The following is a 556-nucleotide window of genomic DNA, read 5'->3' as shown; positions in this document are numbered from 1 at the left end:
ACACACACACACACACACACACACACACACACACACACACACACATTGTACCAATCAAAACTCAAATTGGTTCCCCAGAGCGCAACTAAGACCTAATTATTGAGTCAAATGGTGATGCAAACCCAATCTCATTTTCTCCAAAAAAATACTATTAGGCACGTTTCATAAACTCGGCTAAGATTTTATTTAACACTTCTATTTGAAAATGTATAATAACTCAGAATAAAATTAACGCAATCAAGATTTTGAAACCTTTGGTTCTTATAAATATGTACATTATTTCTATTTTAATCCAGTTATTAGTAATACTTTCTTTATTCTTTAAGCGTTAAACATATGTTCCTGAAAGTATATTTCACTATTGAAATCATCCCGGTTTTAAATAATTACATCAGAAATTTAAGCCTAACAACGTTCTCTGAATTTCAATGCGCATTTCAACTTAAGTTAGAAACAAAATCTGAATCAACACCATATTTTTCGGAACACCTGCAAAAGATCAACATAAATTGAAATATAAATTACAAAATTCCTTAATCTACAGAGTCAGCTTGCT

The sequence above is a fragment of the Belonocnema kinseyi genome, chromosome 1 (assembly GCF_010883055.1).
Source record: "Belonocnema kinseyi isolate 2016_QV_RU_SX_M_011 chromosome 1, B_treatae_v1, whole genome shotgun sequence".
NCBI classification, from domain to species: domain Eukaryota; kingdom Metazoa; phylum Arthropoda; class Insecta; order Hymenoptera; family Cynipidae; genus Belonocnema; species Belonocnema kinseyi.
Note: the sequence above shows the minus strand (reverse complement) of the source record.